Source organism: Chiloscyllium punctatum, chromosome 10, assembly GCF_047496795.1.
Source record: "Chiloscyllium punctatum isolate Juve2018m chromosome 10, sChiPun1.3, whole genome shotgun sequence".
Classification (NCBI taxonomy): domain Eukaryota; kingdom Metazoa; phylum Chordata; class Chondrichthyes; order Orectolobiformes; family Hemiscylliidae; genus Chiloscyllium; species Chiloscyllium punctatum.
Genome location: NC_092748.1, coordinates 107,409,862 through 107,430,995, shown reverse-complemented (window position 1 = coordinate 107,430,995; position 21,134 = coordinate 107,409,862). Strand labels below are relative to the sequence as shown.

Genomic DNA, 21,134 nt, shown 5'->3' with positions numbered 1-21,134 from the left:
GGTTCATGTCTATCATGATTTCTTTTGTATTTTTCTCCAAATTTATTGACTGTTTACATTATGTGCAGCTACAGTCGCTGATAGCTGCAAGTTTGGGCAGGGTGACCCTGCAGAGCGTACGAATATTTATCAGTAATCTTTTCGGATGTGCCAATATTAGTAATGGCATTCCCACACCAAATAATTGGAATGTCACTGCTTTAAGGAAACGTAAGCCCCTTGTGGACCACAAGTGTGTGATTCACTCAATATTGCAAGCACTATCTTGTTTGAATTACATTAATGATTAGCACCAAAATAGCATCAGCAATTGAAATTAATACAACCCTTGCTGTGTGATATAATGAACCAATGCACAATTATTGTTACTTGAAGCTTTCTGTTAAGGATCAGCTTTGCATTCACTTCTTTCCCCCTATAGTTCACAGTGACACACTTTGAATAAGTGTAAGTTACTGACAGGGAATTTAGTCATATCCAGCATTGGTTATTGTCAGAGATTCGTATTGCTGCTGTCAAGCCCTCCAATTAGCTTTTGAAAACCATGTTTCATGCATCTAATTGTGTGTACGTCAAAGTTACATGACTCAGAAAGAACACTATATTGAATTTCATCTCTGTAAAAAGTATGGAAAGATATTGGTGAACAGGACATGGGAGAATTACAAAATTGGATAATAGCCCAATTCGCAATTTAGACTTGAAATTATGGCCAGATGTCTTCCGCTTGGCATTAGTGTAGAGCACATTTATGTGTATTTATGGTTACATTTAAGACAGAGATCAATAGCTCGAGTGTTTTAGGGTGAGTAGCCCTGTTATCTCCATACCTGCCTGTTCAGAAAAGGCACTGGGAATGACCAAGCTGGGAGAGAGGAATGGTTTTCGTGAGGACTAGGACATTGACATTGATGGTAACGGTGTTATAGAGCAGAGTGGTTGCTTCATAAATGCCAGAATGAATGAAGGACCTAATGACAAGATAAATTGGACATTAAAAATTACAATTGTTAGTGCAGTATAGAATGACCACTGCATTTTCAGAGAGGCACTGTTAAAGAGTCATAGGATAACAGAGGTGTCCAGCATGGAAAGAGACCCTTTGGTCTAACTTGTCCATGCTGACCAGATATCCTAAATTAATCTGGTCCCATTTACCAACACTTGGCCCATATCCCTTTAAACTCTTCCTATTCAAACCACTTCCTCTGGAGCTCATTCCATACACGCACCACCCTCTGTTTGAAAAGGTTGCCCCTTAGGTCCCTTTTCGATTTTTCTACTCTCACCCTAAACCTATGTCCTCCAGTTCTGGATTCTCCCACCCAAGGGAAGAAAAGCATACCAAACGCCTTCTTCACTATCCTATCTACCTGCAACTCCACTTTCAAGGAATTATGAACATGCACTCCAAGGTCTCTTTGTTCAGCAACACTCCCCAAGACCTTACCATTAAGCGTATAAGTCCTGCCCTGATTTGCCTTTCCAAAATGAACACATTTGTCTAAATTGAACTCCATCTGCCACTCCTCAGCCCATTGGCCCATTTGATCAAGATCTCGTTATACTCTAAGATAACCTTCTTTACTGTCCACTACACCTCCAATTTTGGTGTCGTCTGCAAGCATAAACTATTTGGATGTGAGCAAAAGAAGTACAGTTAGTAAGTTTGCAGAGGACACCAAAATTGGAGGTGTAGTGGACAGTGAAGAGGGTTACCTCAGATTATAACAGGATCTGGACCAGATGGGCTGAGAGGTGGCAGATGGAGTTTAATTCAGATAAATTCAAGGTGCTGCATTTTGGGAAAGCAAATCTTAGCTGGACTTATACACTTAATTTGAAGGTCCTAGTGAGTGTTGCAGAACGAAGAGACCTTGGAGTGCAGGTTCATAGCTCCTTGAAAGTGAAGTTGCAGGTAGATAGTGAAGAAGGCATTTGGTATATTTTCCTTTATTGGTCAGAGTATTGAGTACAGGAGTTGGGAGGTCATGTTACGGCTGTATAGGACATTGGTTAGGCCACTGTTGGAATATTGCGTGCAGTTCTGGTCTCCTTCCTATCAGAAAGATGTTTTGAAACTTGAAAGAGTTCAGAAAAGATTGACAAGGATGTTGCCAGGGTTGGAGGATTTGAGCAATAGGGAGAGGCTGGGGCTGTATTCCCTGGAGCGTCGGAGGCTGAGGGGTGACCTTATAGAGGTTTATAAAATTATGAGGGGCATGGATAGGATAAATAGGCAAAGTCTTTTCCCTGGGGTCGGGGTCCAGAACTATAGGGCATAGGTTTAGGGTGAGAGGGGAAAGATATAAAAGAGACCTACGGGGCAACATTTTCACACAGAGGGTGGTACATGTAAGGAATGAGCTGCCCGAGGAAGTGGTGGAGGCTGGTACAATTGCAACATTTAAAAGGCATTTTGATGGGTATATGAATAGGAAGGGTTTGGAGGGATATGGGCTGGGTGCTGGCAGGTGGGACTAGATTGGGTTGGGATATCTGGTCGGCATGGACGGGTTGGACCAAAGGGTCTGTTTCCATGCTGTACATCTCTATGACTCTACGACTCTAGAATTATACCTCCCATGTTCACATCCAAATCATTGATATATATGTTGAAAAGCAGTGGACTCAGCACAGACCCTTGTGGCATACCACTGGTCACAGGCCTCCAGTCTGAAAGGTAACCATCCACCACCACGCTCTTCTTCCACCTTCAAGCCAATCCTGTATCCGGTTCTCCCTGTATTCCAGGTGATCTAATCTTGCTAACTAGTCTACCATGAGAAACTTTGTTGAATGCCTTATTGAAGTCCATATAGACTATGTCCCCCACTCTGCCCTCATCAATCCTCTTCGTTACTTATTCAAAAAACTCAATCAATTTTGTGAGACATGATTTCCCATGCACAAAGCCATGCTGACTATTCCACATTCGTCCTTGCCTATCCACATACATGTCCTGTCCCTCAGGAATCCCTCCACCACTGATATCAGGCTCACAGGTCTATAGTTCCCTGGCTTTTCCTTACCACCTTTTTTAAATAGTGGCACAACGTTATCCAACCTCCAGTCTTCCAGCACCTCATCTGTGACTATCGATGATTCAAATATATCAGTAAGGGGCCCAGCAATCACTTCCCTAGCTTCCCATAGAGTTCTTGAGTACACCTGATCTGATCCTGGGGATTTATCCACCTTTCTGCTTTTCAAGAATTCCAGCAGCTCCTCATCCTCTGTAATATGAACATTTTTTTAAGATGTCACCATCTATTTTTCCGCATTCTGTATCTTCCATGTCCTTCTCCGCAATAGTTGCAAATCCCACAACACCAGGTTATAGTCCAACAGGTTTAATTGGAAGCACTAGCTTTTGGAGCGACGCTCCTTCATCAGGTGGTTGTGGAGGACACAATTGTAAGACACAGAATTTATAGCAAAAGTGTGCAGTGTGATGTAACTGAAATTATACATTGAAAAATACCTTGATTGTTTGTTAAGTATCTCATCTGTGAGAATGACCGTGTTAGTTTCACTTTTTTCATAAGTAAATCACAAAACTTTTTATGAAAGTTACATGCTCGGGTTAACTGTAACAATTGGTGTCAGCGCAGATAAGATGTTAAGATGTCAAAGGTGTTAGCCAAGTGGGAAAGCTGTCTCACGGACTAGTCAAGTGACCCAGACATCACCACCACCATCCATGGATATGTCCTGTCCCATCAGAAGGACAGACCCAGCAGAGGTGGTGGCACTGTATTATACAGTCAGGAGATGCCACAACATTGAGTTTGGACCCCATTAACAAAGAAGAATAAAAAACATTTACAGCCCAGTAACAGGCCCTTCGGCCCTCCAAACCTGAGCAAATCCAAATCCCCTGTCTAAACCTGTCTCCCAATTCCTAAGCATCTGTATCCCTCTGCTCCCCACCTACTCATGCATCTGTCCAGATGCATCTTAAATGAATCTACTGTGCCTGCCTCTACTACCTCTGCTGGCAACGCGTTCCAGGCACTCACCACCCACTGCGTTAAGTACTTTTTGCATATCCCCCTTAAACTTTCACCTCTCACCTTGAATGCATGACCTCTCATTATTGAATCCCTCATCCTGGGAAAAAGCTTATCTCTAACTACCCTGTCTATATCCTTCATGATTTTGTAGACCTCAGTCAGGACCACCTCAATCTCCTTTTTTCTGATAAAAACAATCCTAACCGACTCAACCTCTCTTCATAGCTAGCACCTTCCATACCAGGCAACATCCTCGTAAACCTTCTCTGCACCCTCTCCAAAGCATCCATATCCTTTTAATAATATGACAACCAGAACCGTACACAAGTATTCTAAATGCAGTCGAACCAAAGTCTTGCCCAATTTTAACATGACTTGCCAGCTCTTCTCCTCAATACCCCATCTGGTGAAGGCAAGCATACCATATGTCTTCTTGACCACTCTATCCACCTGTGTAGCAACCTTCACGGTACAATGGACCTGCACTCCCTGATCTCTCTGCCAATCAACTTTTCCCAAGGCTCTTCTGTTTACTGTATAGTTTGCTCTAGAATTAGACTTCCCAAAATGCATTACCTCACATTTGCCCAGATTGAACTCTTCTGCCACTTCTCTGCCCAACTCTCCAGTTCTGTCTATATTTTCCTGTATTCTTTGACAGTCCTTCTGCTTTCTGCTACTCCACCAATCTTCGTGTCATCTGCAAACTTACTGATCAGACCAGCAATGCCCTCTTCCAGATCATTTATGTATATCACAAACAACGGTGGCCCCAACACTGATCGCTGTGGAACACCTTTCCCCATTTTCTCAGGATTGACACTTAATCTTCCTTTCTTATTCTTTAGTGGAACAACCCTTTCTCTAATCACCCTCTTGCTTCTTATATAAGAATAAAATGCATTGGGATTCTCCTTAATTTGCTAAAGTTATTTCATGACCCCTTTTAGCCCACTTGGTTCCTCGTTTAAGATTAGTCCTACTTTCCTGATATTCTTCCAAGGCCCGTTCTGTTCTTAGCTGCCTTGACCTTATGCACGCTTTCTTTTTCCTCTTAGCTAGTCACACAATTTCTCCTGTCATTCACGATTAATGAATCTTGCTTTTCCTATCTCTTGTTTTCAAAGGGACATGCCTATCCTGCACTATATTCAACCTACCTTTGAAAGCCACCCATATAACAAATGTGGACTTCCCTTCAAATAGCTGCTCCCAATCCACATTCCCCAGCTTCTGCTGAAATTTGATATAATTGCCCTTGGCCCAGTTTTGTACTCTTCCCTGAGGACAACTCTCATCTTTGTCTATGAGTATTCTAAAACTTACAGAACTGTAGTCACTCTTCCCAAAGAAATCCCCCGCTGCAACTTTTATCACCTGGCCTGGCTCATTCCCCAACCTGGCCCCTTTCCTCATCAGACTATTGACATACTGCTCAAGAAAACTTTCCTGGATGCTCCTTACAAATTCTGCCCCATTCATACCTCTAACAATCTGTGTATCCCAGTCAATGTTGGGAAAATTAAAATCTCCCATCACCACCACCCTGTTGCCTCTACCTCTTTCTGTTTTGCTATTTGTCCTTCTACCTCACATTCACTGTTGAGGCTTATGGCTTCAGGTTAGACATGGGTAAGGAAAGCTCCCGCTGATTACCACGTACCATCTTCCCTCAATGGATGAGTCGCTACTTCTCCATGTTGAGCAACACTTAGAGGAAGCACTAAGGATGGCAAGGTGCAGAATGTACTCTGGATGGGAGATTTCAATGTCCACCACCAAGAGTGTTTCAGCAGCATCACTACTGATCGAGCTGGTTGGGTCCTAAAGGACACAGCTGCTAGACTGGGCCTGCAGCAGGTGGTGAGGGAACCAATAAGAAGAAAAAACATATCTGACCTCATCCTTACCAATCTGTCAGCTGCAGATGCATCCGTCCATGACAGTATTAGTAAAGGTGAGCACTGCGTAGTCCTTAGGCGGTGACAAGGCTTTGCTTTCACATTGAAAATACCTTCTATTATGTTTTGTGGCACTATCACTGTGCTAAATTGCACAGACTATGAACAGATCTTGCAACTCAAAGCTGTGCGTCCATGAGGCACTGTGGACCGTCAACAGCAGCAGAAGTTTACTCCAGCACATAGCCCATCATATCGCCCCCCCCAACCATTACCATCAAGCCGAGAATCAACCCTGGTTCAATGGAGAGTTTGGGAGGGAAATGAGGAAATGAAGCTACCAAAACGGACTACTTACATGCCAAACCGCATAAACAGCAACCGAAAGAGCCAAGTGATCCCACAACCGACGGTTCAGTTCTGCAGTCCTGCCAAATCCAGTCGTGAATGGTGGTGGACATTAAACAATTCATTGATGGAGGAGGTTGCACAGATATGCCCATCGTCAATGATTGAAGAGCCCAGCACATTAGTGCAAAAGTTAAAGCTGCAGCATTTGCAGCGATGTTCAGCTAGAAGAGCCAAGTCAATGATTCATCTTAACCTCTTCCAGTTGTCCCCAGCATCACAGATAGCAATCTTCAGTCAATTAACTACTCTATATGATATTAAGAAATTAGAATTAGAATCAGAATCCCTACAGTGTGGAAACCAGCCCTTCAGCCCAACATGTCCACACCGACCCTCCAAAGAGTAACCCACCCAGACCCATTCCCTCTACCCTATATTTATCGCTGACTAATAGCCTACACTATGGGCAATTTAGCATGGCCAATTCACCTAACATGCACATTCTTGGATTGTGGGAAGAAACCGGAGCACCCGGAGGAAACCCACAAAGACACAGGTAGAATGTAAAACTCCACACAGACAGTCACCCGAGGCTGGAATCGAACCCGGGTCCCTGGTGCGGTGAGGCAGCAGTGCTAACCACTGAGCTGCTGTAACACCCATAAAGTTGGTTTATAATGTGGGCTTTGTGGTAAGATTTGTTCCAGGACAAATGAGAAAGTCAGGAGTGTGATTTGAACCTGTGCCTCTAGAAAGGGACCAGAATTCACTAGCCTTGATGCAAGGCAAGGACTAACACTTCTTGAGTCTGGCGCCTGAAGACACTGGATACCGCAAACATTATGGGCCCTGACAATGTTCCAGCATAGTACTGAACAGCAGCTTACCATTACTTTCTCAAGGACATTTAGGGATAGGTAGTAACATCATGCAACATTCACAGGTGAATAAAGGAAATTCCAGTTTGTTTTCCAAATGCAAATGTCACCATCTGCTGTTATGGGATTTAAACCCATGTTCTAGAACATTAGGCTGGAGTTTTACATAACTTGTCCAGTGACATTGCAATGCCAGCATTATCTCCACACTGCTGTTCTTTAACAATATAGAGCTTTCAGAGTTAAGAGATGTTCCTTTCAACAGCAGTTAATGCCTTAAAATTGTTGCAAACACACACACACCTGTTGGATGGAGACTGGAGCCCATCACTCCAGAAGATTAAAAAATGTAATCAGATATTACATTTCTCAACACGAATTGACAAAAAAATTGGACCTGAGTGTTTTTCTTTTCCATTCCTTGCTGAATGATAAGGCATTGATACCAGATGCAGCAGGAACAACAATATTTTAGTGCAGAACCATGCATCTTCTAGATTTTATTACCCCTGCAGAAGAACCTGCCTGGTGGTGCTATATAGAATTAACTGTTGCCGTCCTTATCTTTTTTGGGGAAGGTCAATTATAATGTGTGAGCTCATTTATTTTCCAACCCTTGAAACGTTCTCTGCCTAACTTAACTGACTTTATCTAAGAACAGATACGCTGGCATTAGTGGCAGTCCAGAGAAGTTTCACTCACCTGATATGGAAGGTCTGTTTCTGAGGGGAGGTTGAGTAAGTTGGGCTTGTACCTTTTGGAGTTTAAAAGCATGGGACACAAGATTCTTAGGGTTCTTGAAGTGGGAGTTGACATGGGGCATGCTGACATGGGGCGCACAGACACAAGGTGGCTGCTGAGCCATCAGTTGGTTACTTAGCACACAGGATGGCTGCTGAGTCATTACATGGAAAAGTACAGTGAGGCACACACAGATATTGTCTGAGGCCAACAGGATACCAGCACGATAGACACAGAACATAGATAATTATTTTAAGGTGAGTGGGGAAAGAATACATATCAGTAATGTCTACTGCCCCCTGAAATGTCTGAGTCCAGCCACTACCTTCAATAGAAATGTTGACTACCTGAGACTGCTTGTATACAAGTGTTAATACCTCAAATTTGCAGTAATGGAAAACAATCTTCCTTCTCAGGAAGAAAGATCTCGACCAATTACTGCAGCAATGGACTTCTGCGTAGCTGCTGAAACTGACAATGACTCTGTAACATTCCTCTGAAACTGACAATGACTCTGTAATGTTTTCTGTAAACAAACCATGCTGCACAAACAAAGACCCAATACCTGGGCCATTATACCATGAAATGTGCAAACTATCGTGACGTGTGCTCTAAGCGAGAGAGGAGGCTCGCAGCTGACGGCCGTGCTGCCAGACATCTCTCTCTCTCTCTCTCCCCCCGGAGCTCCGGTTTCTTTGTACAATAAACTCTGTGTCATTGAATCTCGATTCTGACTCTGAGACTGGTGATTTTCCCCACAACATTCTTAACAGGGTAGATACAGACAGATTGTTTCTTCTGTCTAGGATCAGAGAGCGTGAACTAGGAAGAAAGGGTTGCACATCTAAGACAGTGTTGAGGAGGAATTTCTTCCCACAGAGAATTGTGAATCTGAGGATATTTTTAGCAAAGAAGGCCGTGAGGCTGGGTCATTACAAATATTCAAGACAGATGGATTTTTGATTAGTGAGCAAATCAAGGATTATGGAGAAATGCAGGAAAGTGGAGCTGAGGGTTATCAGATCAACCATGATCTCATTGAATGGCAGAGCAGACTCAATGGGCTGAATGGCCTACTTCAACTCCTCAGCCTCATGGTCTTAAGGAATCTGTTTATGTTAGTGAGTTGAAAGCATTTTAAGAACCCACACCAGCTGGTGAGCATTGGAAATAGGAGCAGGGTAGGCGGCTTGACTCCTCACATCTGGTCAAGATTGTGGTTGATCTTCTCCCACAGTGCTCTTTTCTTGCACAGTTCCCTTATCCCATTCCATCTGTGATGTATGTGTGTGTGTGTGTGTGTGTGTGTACACCAGCCTGTAATTTGACACTCCTTAGTTTTCAACAATCCTTGTGACTTGCATTTATGAAGCATTAGGCTAAGGCCTACCATCTGTTTACATCTTGTTGGCATTTTTCCAAAAATGAGCATCCACTGAGGGAGGCAGTTCAGTCAATAATGTTTCCATCTCACCTGGCCATCCATCATTACAACTCAAATTGCAGATGGCAGACTCTGCCTGCCTCTGGCTCCTTTGCTATCCCAGCGACGCTAAGTAGTCAGAGAGCTGACAGAATGACCTCTTCCCATCATCCACTTCAACAATAACCAGAGAGAAAGATGAGCTACCAGTTGCTTGTGGGAAGACACATTAAAACTATTACATTGTCGTTGTAATGACATAAAATATTTGGAAAGCATGGTAGTATAGTGAACATGTTACTAAACTAATAATCCAGAGACATGCATTCATGATCCATCATACAAATATCCATTTTGAGTAGAGACCTGGATGTTGCCAAAGAGGACGCATTTGTTGAAGCTTTTTATCTTTCACTGAGCAGGGCAAAAATACCAAGGTAAAGGGGAACAACATTCTAAACTGTATGAGAAGCTTGGTGGTTGATTGTCAATCACCATCTAACTGGCGCATTCTCTATGGCAATGCTGCTACCAATCAGAGTCCACTTTCTAACCTACCAACACTCTATTGGAATACAGTATAAAATATTGTTCCTCTTAACACTGGTGTCTTTGAGAATGTCCTGATGAATGCAAAATGAGAAGCTTTGATGAAATGTGTATTTTATTTCAGTTCAAATCTAACCACAGCAGCTGAATAATTGATGGTTAATTAAAGAAGTTAAAATGGAACATGAAAAGAGTGACAATCAGTAATGGGTGACTGAAATTGCTGGATTGTTGTGAAAATTAGTAATTATAAAGTATAATTTTAATGACAGAAGTAGAAATTGCACAGAAAGAATTTGGCTGTCGGGTTGCTTTTAGATCAGTAACTTTTCTATTGATGTGCCAAAACTAAAAGTGGCCAATTATATCACCTTGAAATATTGCAGTCGATCAGCACCCCCCCCCAGTTCGTGATATCCTGATGAATATTTCACATGCAACAATATGCTCGTAGGTGCAGAATGACCCATTAATAAATCCCACCTGTTCAATTATGTGGTGATTCCTATTGCATCTCAACCTGCAGCTGTGGGAAAAGTGCAAAACAACTTCAGGACAATTGGAGAGAACAGATTGACAGTGATCCATTGTCTTTGAGTTTTAGCTAAGTAACCCATTCAGATCCATTCCACTACCCTATATTTACCCCTAGTTAGTGCACCTAACCCATATGTCTGCTGTCATAACTTGTACATTTTAGAAGAAGGGAATTTTAGTTTAGGAATTGAATTTTAAATCTAAGTTCAAACTCAAGAAGATAATTTTCTGTCTGATGAATCACACAGATTTGAGGTAACTGAGGTTCAAAAGTTAAATTAAATCTACTGGATAAAGTCAGAGTAAAAGGATTAAACTGGCAAGAGGCATTACTTCATTAAGAATTGGAGACTTGATGTCTGCAATTAATCTCATACAAAAAAGCTGCCTTTGCTGACACTGACAGACAATAGATAGCGCTTTAAATCATGTGTGCGCAGATTTTGGACAGGCATGGTGGGCAAGAGGGTGGGTAAGAGATTGGGTTGGACTGTGGGAGAGAGATTTGAGGTGGAGTGGGAGAAAGATCAGGATCAGGGTGGGGATGAAATTCAGATGAGATTGGTGGGAAAAAGATGGGAACAGGGAATGATGGGAGAGAGAGATAGAGTGAGAGAAGGATGGAGGGGCTGGGAGAGATGGGGACAGAGCCAGGGAAAGAGAGATAGGTACAGAGAAGGGTGCAGGGAAGACAGATAGGGACAGAGAAGGATGGGGAGTGAGAGATGGGATAGATAGAGGTAGGAGGAGAGAGATAGGGACGGGGGTGGGGGAGAGGGATGGGTACAAAGAGGGGTGGGGGAGAGAGATGGGAACAGAGGGAATGGGGGAGACAGATGGGGATAGACGGGGCGGGGGTGAGAGATATGGGGACAGAGGGAGTGGGGGAGAGATAGGGACAGAAGGAGTAGGGGAGAGATATGGGGAGTAGAGGAAGATATGGGGACAGATGAGGGATGGGGGAGAGAGATAGGGATAGAAGGGTATGGGGGATAGAGAGATGGGAACCGGAGTATGGAGGGAGAGAGATATGGATAGTGGGACATGGAGGGGAGAAAGATGGGGGCAGAGGGAGATGGGGGGAGACAAGTGGGGATGGGGCCTGTTGGATGGAGAGTGATCCAGGAGCGAACCAGCAGGAAAGTGATGGGAAGAGTGTGGTGGATGGGGACAGAAGTGTGAGAGGGCGACAGAAGGGGACAGAAGCCTGCTGACTCCTGGGCTTTCCTTGCAACCCTGTCCCATCCCTTGTCCTCTGCTTCTGGGCCCTCTTCCCTTCTCAGTTTTGAGTAGGGGATTCTATCCATCCCACGCACTGAGTCCTAACCATTGAATCCCAGTTCAACATTGCGTGTTTAGCTGTGTATGCGTGGTCACACATTTGTCCATGACATCACACATAAAGTCCAATTTTTGATGTTAATGACAGGAACCGTGTGTTCCTAAATAAGCACATGTGTAGTCATCCACAGTTGACAGTACCAGCAAACATTGCTGAAAAATCGAAATGGTTTCCAAGAAGTAAGGAAGGTTTTTTCAATGAAAGGGCAACTAATTTACATTTCCACCTGAGAACTGTGCGTATCTATCACATTGCAATAGAGAAGACTTTGTTTCTGAGTTTGTTCCCCATGAATTCAGTTTCTACATAGCCAACACAATGGAAGAACGATTGATGCTTTGGACAATTTTCCAATCGGGGCATCCAGCCCTGCTTTTCAGAATTTGGTGAGATTTTGAGAGGAAAAACTCAAAGGTTGATCCACTGGTCAGTGAATTAGTAACAAGGAATTCAGTTTCAGATTTGTTTGATTAGCAACTGAAGTGATAGTGATGTATACTGCCCATTCCCCAATTGTCATTGAGAACTTGGTAGTGAGCGGTCTTCCTGAACCATGTTAGAGCTACATGGTCACCATCATACAATATAGGCAGTTGGCGATTTATAGGAATTTCTGACAGTTTATTGAGTTTGTGAAGAGGCGGCAGTTTCGATATAATACATTAGACAGAGTCATAGAGATGTACAGCATGGAAACGAACCCTTCAGTCCAACCCGATCATGCCGATCAGATATCTTAACCCAATCTAGTTCCACCTGCCAGCACCCGGCCCATATCCCTCCAAACCCTTCCTACTCATATACCCATCCAAATGCCTCTTAAATGTTGCAATTGTACCAGCCTCCACCATTTCCACTGGCAGCTCATTCCATACCCATACCACCCTCTGTGTGAAAAAGTTGCCCCGTAGGTCTCTTTTATATCTTTCCCCTCTCACCCTAGGGTGGGGTGGGGGCGGTGGGGTTGGGATCCAGGGAGATAGTGAGGAAAGAGATCAAAATGGGAAGCCTTCAGAAATGAGACAACAAGAATCCAGAGAAAGTATATTCCTACAAGGGTGAAAGGAAAGGCTGGTAGGTTAGGGAATGCTGAATGACTAAAGAAAATGAGGGTTTGGTTAAGAAAAAGAAGGAAGCATATGTAAGGTATAGACAGGATAGATCGAGTGAATCCATAGAAGAGTATAAAGGCAGTAGGAGTATACTTAAGAAGGAAATCAGGAGTGCAAAAAGGGGACATGAGATAGCTTTGGCAAATAGAATTAAGGAGAATCCAAAGAGTTTTTGCAAATACATTAAGGACAAAAGGGTAACTAAGGAAACAATAGGGCCCCTCAAAGATCAGCAAGGCAAACTTTGTGTGGAGCCACGGAAAATGAGGGAGATACTAAATGAGTATTTTGCATCAGTATTTATTGTGGAAAAGGATGTGGAAGATATAGACTGTAGGGAAATAGATGGTGACATCTTGCAAAATGCCCAGATTACAGAGGAGGAAGTGCTGGATGTCTTGAAACAGGTAAAGGTGGATAATTCCCCAGGACCTGATCAGGTGTACCAGAGAACTCTGTGGAAAGCTGGAGAAGTGATTGCTGGGCCTCTTGCTGAGATATTTGTATCAGCGATAGAAACAGGTGAGGTGCCGGAAGACTGGGGGTTGGCTACTGTGGTGGCACTGTTTAAGAAGGGTGGTAAGGACAAGCCAAGGAACTATAGACCAGTGAGCCTGACGTCGGTGGTGGGCAAGTTGTTGGAGGGAATCCTGAGGGACAGGATGTACATGTATTTGGAAAGGCAAGGACTGATTAGGGATAGTCAACATGGTTTTGTGCATGAGAAATCATGTCTCACAATCTTGATTGAGTTTTTTGAGGAAGTAACAAAGAGGATTGATGAGGGCAGAGTGGTAGATGTGAACTACATGGACATCAGTAAGGCGTTCAACAAGGTTCCCCATAGGAGACTGATTAGCAAGGTTAGATCTCATGGAATAGGGAGAACTAGCCATTTGGATACAGAACTGGCTCAAAGGTAGAAGACATAGGGTAGTGGTGGAGGGTTGTTTTTCAGACTGGAGGCCTGTGACCAGTGGAGTGCCATAAAGATCGGTACTGGTCCTCTACTTTTTGTCATTTACATAAATGATTTGGATGCGAGCATAAGAGGTACAGTTAGTAAGTTTGCAGATGACATCAAAATTGGAGGTGTAGTGGACAGCGAAGAGGGTTACAATAGGATCTGGACCAGATGGGCCAATGGGCTGAGAAGTGGCAGATGGAGTTTAATTCAGATAAATGCGAGGTGCTGCATTTTGGGAAAGCAAATCTTAGCAGGACTTATACACTTAATGGTAAGGTCCTACGGAGTGTTGCTGAACAAAGAGACCTTGGAGTGCAGGTTCATAGTTCCTTGAAAGTAGAGTCGCAGGTAGATAGGATAGTGAAGAAGGCATTTGGTATGCTTTCCTTTACTGTTCAGAGTATTGTGTACAGGAGTTGGGAGGTCATGTTGTGGCTATACAGGACATTGGTTAGGCCACTGTTGGAATATTGCATGCAATTTTGGTCTCCTTCCTATCAGAAAGATGTTGTGAAACTTGAAAGGGTTCAGAAAAGATTTACAAGGATGTTGCCAGGTTGGAGGATTTGAGCTGCAGGGAGAGGCTGACCAGGCTGGGGCTGTTTTCCCCGAAGCATCGGAGGCTGAGGGGTGACCTTATAGAGGTTTACAAAATTATGAGGGGCATGGATCGTGTAAATAGGCAAAGTCTTTTTTCTAGGGTCGGGGAGTCCAGAACTAGAGGGCATAGGTTTAGGATGAGAGGGGAAAGATATAAAAGAGACCGACGGGGCAACTTTTTCACATAGAGTGTGGTACATGTATGGAATGAGCTGCCAGAGGATGTGGTGGAGGCTGGTACAATTGCAACTTTTAAGAGGCATTTGGATGGATATATGAATAGGAAGGGTTTGGAGGGCTATGGGCCGGGTGCTGGCAGGTGGGACTAGATTGGGTTGGGATATCTGGTCAGCATGGATGGGTTGGACCGAAGGGTCTGTTTCCATTCTGTACATCTCTATGACCATTCTCTTGAACCTCTTCTGAATACGGTCCATAGCCTGTACATCCTTCCTGAGATGTGGGGCCCAAAACCGCACACAATACGATCTAGGGGGACAAGGCCAGCAGATACAGGGGAACACCAACACCTGAAAATTCCGTTCCAAGCCAGTCACTGTCCTGACTTGAAAACATATTGTTGTTCCTTCACTGTTGCTAGGATAAAATCTTGGAATACCCATCCTAACCCTTCCCAACAGCTTTGTGGGTCTGCATGTGGCACATGGACTGCAGCGGTTTAAGAAGGCAGCTTCATCAACACCTTCGCAAGTAAACTAAGGAGGATAATAAATGTTGACTCTGCCAGCAAAGCCCACATCCTATGAGTGAAAAGGGTTAGCATGGAAAATTACACCTATAAGGACCTGTTGTTCTGACTGGTCAGTTTCTATAAAGTAAATACATTGTAAAGCGTAACATTGTTTAAAAGGTTATTGCATCTAAAGTGTACCAAAGTATCTGTGCAATGGGTAGGGAAATGGGACAGTTTTACTTCAACAGCCAGATCAGTGTAGGCGCGATGGATGGAACAGCCTTTTTGAGTGCTGTGAATTCCATGATGCTACCATATGACTTTTGCAGAAGTTGATGACTCTCAACCAGGGTCGGCTTTTATTCAAACTTTGATCCATGAGAATAAAGAGGAGAAAAAAACTATATAAATCAACCAATTGATTCAAAGAGGAATGAGCCCGAATGGCTGTCATTATGAGTCATGACATAATCATTGCTTCCTCGCACACTGAAAGAGATTGAGGAGCATACTAATCCGAAATAAAGACTTTCTAAGTCAAACAGATTCTGTTCAGAGACAGAAACAGAGGACATCTTTTGAAAGATTAGTTCCTGCCTTGATGTAAAGATTCAAGGCTTAAAATAAAACTAGTTTTTCTTTTTGATTTAAAATGAAATTGTCATACAGGTAAAAGCAAATCACTTGATTTTATCTGGAACAAAACATGATTAGATATACATTCAAGTAAAGTGAAAGCTATTTGGATGTTTTATTTTTACAAAACAGCAGTCGGAGAAATTATTTATTCTTTGTTCTTGCCTTTAATTATGAATCTTGTGGAATATTTTTTATTGACAAGTGGAATCATGTTTTTCTTTTTACGGGCAACTTCAAAATTTAAATTGTAATCTTGGAGCTCACATGATTCAAAACCACATATTCGTGTTTTCCTTTGTTTCGTTAAATGAAAGTTGACTTTGTTGCTTCTTTAATGGATTTCTTTTTACATTTTATAGAAGAGGATTGAGACAAAGTAGACAAGCCAGAAGAAAGTGGTTTTAGACTTATGGCTTTAATTTCCTCTGGGTGTTTTATTTTCAGCACTTTACCTAATACATTCACATAAATTCCCATCTGGGAAATTTTTAATCAAGTCATTAACCAGCTTCCTTCATTTTGAAGAAGCTAAAGGCTATGCTAAGTAAAGGCAGACAGGAATTTATGCAAACTTGTTAATCAGTACACTAAAGGTAGTGGAAAGAGCAAATTAAACCCATTCATTTTAAAGTTGACACAATCAGCTGGTCTTAGTTCCATTGGTAAAGGAGCCAGTGCTGTGGTTCATCTGACATTGTATTGATAGCAGTAAATAGAAGAAAGAATGAGAACAACAGCAACAATTTATATTTATAGAGCACCTTTAATATTGCAAAATATCTCAAGGTGCTTCACAGGAACGTGATCCAAGGAAGTTTGATATAGATAAGGATATTTTGGGACACTGTTCAGTGTGATTTTTAAGGAACTTCTTAAAGTGGAAAGTGAGGAAGGATTTGTGATCAAATCCCAGAGCATAAGATTGAGGCAAGTGAAGAACCAGCTACTGATGGTGATTAAAGTCACCATGTGCAAGAGACCAGAATTGGAGGACCAATGAAATGTCAGGATGATATAACTGGCTATGTTGGTGCGATGACACAGTGGTTACCACTGCTGCCTCACAGAGCCAGGGACTCGGGTTTGATTCCACCGTCCAGGGACTGCCTGTGTGGAATTTGCACATTCTCCCTGTGTCTGTGTGGGTTTCCTCCCACAGTGCAAAGGAATGCAGCTTAGGTGGATTGACCACGCTAAATCAATACAATAGGCCAAATGACCTGCTTCCAAACTGTAAGGAGGGTAAGGAGGGACAAGGTGTCAGAGGAACTGAGAAATGCGAATTAAGATGTTATAATCAAGGTGTTGCTTAAACTGGAGTCAATATACGCATGAAGCAAGTTGGGATATGGGCAACAGACATTTAAAAGACATCAAGATCTTGTGAATTGGATGAAGAGAACAAGCCATTGAGGCTGAGCTGTCACTGAAGGCCTTGTTCCTGGTTCCAATCTGATCACTTTCTGAAGCTATTTGCTTGCCGTAACTGCTGAAGCAGCCATTGATCCAGATCTAATCTGAGTGCTTTTTCACTGAGACGGACAGAATACAGCAACTGGGTGATGTCTGTTTTGCAGTTTGGTATACATCAAAGTCAAGCTCTTAGAAAAAGCAGCATTTGTGCACCGAGCTTCACAGAGTATAGTTCAGATTGCAGGTTTGTGGACTCAAACTGTACTTTAAGGGATTGACCCCTGCGGTTCTAGTATTTTTGGAGAGGGAAGATAGTAGATAACCAAAAGGCACAGTATCGCTGAGCAACACATTGAGATTTTCTTGAAGGGTTGGCAAACACTTTATCTTCCTGGGCCACTGGTTTCCTTCCTGCATTACCAGAATGGAGCAAGATCTAGTCATACAGCACAGAAAGAGATCCTTCAATCCAAATCATCCATGCCAACCAGATACCCTGCATAAATCTAATTCCATTTGCCAGCATTTGTCCTATATCCCTCTAAACTCTTCCTATTCATATACCCATCCAGATGCATTTTAAATGTTCTAATTGTCTCAGTCTTCACCATTTCTTCTGGCAGTTCATTCCACACACACCACTCTCTGCATGCAAAAGTTACATCCCTTTCAAATCTTTCCCCTTAAAAGTGTGCCCTCTAGTTTTCAACTCCCCTACCCTGGGAAAAAGCCCTTGTCTATTCACCATATCTATGCCCCTCATGCTTTTATAAATTTCTACAAGGTCACTCCTCAGCCTCCGATACTCCAGGGAAAAGCTAGTGCTCAGAGATCGTTGCGTTTCAGAGTACTTCGATGACTGTGGTCATAAAGTTATTCCTTAGTTTAATTCATGGTTATTACTTCAGTTACAAGAATAAATCAGAGAGGTAGAGTTGCTATTTTTGGTGGAGAGAAGTTTGAGAGGAGATTTGAAAGAGGTGTGCAAAATCATGAAACTCACCCAGAATAGATTGTTCCCTTCAGCGTGCCAGAATTAAGATGATTGGCAAGAGAATCAAAGGTGACATGAGGGAAACCTGTTTTACATGGAGCATGGTCCGGATCTGAAATGCGCTGCTGGGAAATGTGATAGTGACAAACATAATTGTGACAAAGGGCATATGTCCAAAACATCCATTCTCCTGCTACTCGGATGCTGCCTGACCTGCTGTGCTTTTCCAGCACCACACTGGTGACCATAATCACGATGACTTTCGATGGGGGACATTGAAAAAGAATTGCGAGGTTCCTCTTGGGAGAATGGAATTAGCTGAATTGCTCGTGCAGTGAAGGCAGTGCAAATTTGACGGGCCAAAGGGTCTCCCTATGTGCTGTGTCTTGTGCGAATTTGACAGGCCAAAGGGTTCCCTATATGCCGTGTCCAGTGTGAATTTGATGGGCCAAAGGGTCTCCCTATGTGCTGTGTCCAGTGTGAATATGACAGGCCAAAGGGTCTCCCTATGTGCTGTGTTCATCCTATGATTCAATATTCTTTTGCTCATTGCATACTCAAGACATCAATCCTCTTCTTCATCTCCTGATTTAAGTGGGTCAATGGATATTTTAATAGGGAGATTGATAAGTGTAGAAAACAGAGAGATTTGCATTCGTATAGTGCCTTATATAAACTCAGTTCATCCCACAGTGCTTTACAACCAATGTCGTATGGTCACTATTGTAAGAGATGCAAATGAGGCAGCCAATTAGTGCAAAGTGAAGTCTTGAGCATTGGCGGCTAAATTTTCAGGCTGAAGCCAATGCTGTCCTACTCTGGGGATCACAAGCAAACTTCAGGCAAGGAACCTTAGATTCAATCGTGAGGCCATACCCGAGGTCCTCCTTAACACAGCAATATTTGGAGAAGATTGCAGTTGGTGTTCCAGTTGAAAACAGCTGTTCCCGCATTTTTGTTGCTGTCTTTTTCCTGGGCAACCCCTGGGGACCGAAGATGGTTTTCTTCGACTCTAGCATTGTGCTTCCTAAGGAGGCTGAACAGTTCCAGTTCTGGATCTGCTCACCCAGCTGCGGGTTGGGCAAGTGCTGTTTGGAGATAGGTAGGGCTAGGATGCTTGTGTATTTGAAAGTCTGTTGTTTGTGCTTGGCCTCTACGTGGGTCTGTCTGAGACACTTGAGATGGGGTTGGCTTCCTCTCCACTTCGGGCAATCTTAGGCAAGATGGGTCAATGAGGAAGTTGCGTTTCTTTTTAGAGAGACTTGGAGGACATCTTTGTCTCATTCCCCCTAGCCTTATGGTATCATAAAGCAATGATTGAATTTGGGATTATTTAATTCTATGATTTACTGTTCACAGAAAGCATCGAATCCATATAGTGTGGAAGCAGACCATTCAGCCCATGGAGTCCACACTGATCGGCCAAAGAGCATCCCTCCCAGCTCCAGTCTGCCTGTCCCTGTAACATTGCATTTCCCATGGCTAACCCACCTAGCCTGCACATCCCCAGACACTATGGGCAATTTCCCAAGTCCAATCCACCTAACTTGCACATCGTCGGACTCTGGGAGAAAATCAGAGCACACAGAGGAAACCTACACAGAAACGTGGAGAATGTGCAAGCTCCAGAGACAGCCGCCCGAGGGTGGAATTGAACCCAGGTGCTGTGAGGCAGCAGTGCCACCTTGCTGCCCCGTATTGACCAACCAGAAAGACATTGAAGTCTATGTCTAGTCGGTTGCAAAAGTTAATATCTTTCAAATGATTATCCAGTGATCCCTTAGTATTCTTAACACTAACATAGGATGGTGGAGTCTCACAGATGTGCAACATCACATGCCTTTCAGAGGCAGGCATGTGGTTTCAATACTGAATTCTAGCATGTATCCTGAGGATATAAAGGTCACATATTCCATCTTACCTCAGATTACTTGATGCATGAAACTCTACTGAAAGATTGCAACTCTTTTGTAACTTGGTTGCTTAATATTATCTCAGGTCAGAGAGTCATCGAGATGTACAGCACGGAAACAGAACCTTCGGCCCAACCCGTCCATGCCGACCAGATATCCCAAACCAATCTAGTCCCACCTGCCAGCACCTGGCCCATATCCCTCCAAACCCTTCCTATTCATATACCCATCCAGAAACCTTTTAAATGTTGCAGTTGTACAGCCTCCACCACTTCCTCTGGCAGCTCATTCCATACACGTACCACCCTCAGCGTGAAAAAGTTGCCCTTTAGGTGTCTTTTATATCTTTCCCCTCTCAGCCTAAACCTATGCCCTCTAGTTCTGGATTCCCCCACCCCAGGGAAAAGACTTTGCCTATTTACCCTATCCCTGCCCCTCTTGATTTTATAAACCTCTATAAGGTCACCCCTTAGTCTCTGACGCTCCAAGGAAAGCAGCCCTAGCCTATTCAACCTCTCCCTATAGCTCAAATCCTCCAACCCTGGCAACATCCTTATAAATCTTTTCTGAACCCTTTCAAGTTTCAAACATCTTTCTGATAGGAAGGAGACCAGTGTCAAGTGCTTGACGAATGTAATACTTATAAGTGATAGCTGAAATAGGTGACCATTCGATTCCTCAATGCGACAACATGTACACCCAGTTTCTTATGCGACTTGAGTATTGCAGCATCAAGTGGAGGCAATGTCACACCAAGAGAAGGCCATTCAACCCATTGTTCCTGCACTAGCTTGTTGAAAGTGATTTTCAATTTGTTCATATCCCTGCAACTTTTGCCCAATTTAAGCGTTCATCAAAATTTGTTCTCTAAAGTTACTATGGGTTCGGTTTCCATCATCTTTCCATCTTTCCAAATCACTCTTCGTTAGATAGAAATAATTTCCTCGCGCTTCCTGTGGTTTTGTCATTAGTCATGATAAAAGACATTGGCCTAGATCGTTTGGAAAGGATCAGAAATCCTCTACATGGATTAAGCAGTAATGACCTGCTATCACAGGAGCTCT

General features: G+C 43.2%; 1 protein-coding gene across 1 annotated transcript in view; it reads left to right on the top strand.

Annotated features, from left to right (window-relative positions):
* The window catches only part of LOC140482418 (contactin-associated protein-like 5), a 1,108,772-nt gene that overhangs the window by 215,387 nt on the left and 872,251 nt on the right, over positions 1–21,134 (top strand). The window lies entirely within an intron of this gene.